The following is a 737-nucleotide window of genomic DNA, read 5'->3' on the forward strand; positions in this document are numbered from 1 at the left end:
CCATTCGTAAGCTGGCCCCCGTCGTCGCTATGGTGTAGATTCTGTGCTAACAATGTAACTGGGCGCGTGAATGGGCTACAGTGTGTGGTTTATGGAAGCGACCAACTACCCCTGCAAATTGTATAGCTGCCGGGGAATACACAAGCCGATGCTTAGGGGTGCTTTGTCTACTTTCACGTTGCCTCCATTTTCATTATCTATTTGTTTGGTAATTGGAAACGATCATCTTATATGTAATGACTGCAAGATACTTTTATTGGTAAAATATCAAAATACAAAAGCCAAGTAAAGTTAAACGGGACCATCTAAAACCAATATAATGCCTGGAAAAGAACAAAAAGTTGAAATTCGATACTATGGTAACCTTTTATATATTAAAATTATCTTTAAAAAATCACACTCACTTGATTTTCTTGGTACACACGTCACAAAGTCCCGCCTAGCGCGTCTCAAAACAGTAAGGTAGATACATTAAACAATCTGAAAGGTGTATTTACTGGCCACACTCTAGCAAACCTTGTGTTAGTCAGACCACCAACCTCCTTGGCTAACCCGCAAGAAAATAGGCCTATATTCACCTAACCTTACGTTGGAGTAGGCCTAAAATTATGAAGACTTTCGGAGATCTTGTACTTACATGTTATCCACGTGTAATGGGACTATGATCACGTAGTTCTGATGCCAAAGGACCTATATCAGTCTAGTAGGCCTATAATCCGGTAATCGTTATCTGAATC

This window comes from Penaeus monodon, chromosome 19 (genome assembly GCF_015228065.2).
Source record: "Penaeus monodon isolate SGIC_2016 chromosome 19, NSTDA_Pmon_1, whole genome shotgun sequence".
Classification (NCBI taxonomy): Eukaryota; Metazoa; Arthropoda; class Malacostraca; order Decapoda; family Penaeidae; genus Penaeus; species Penaeus monodon.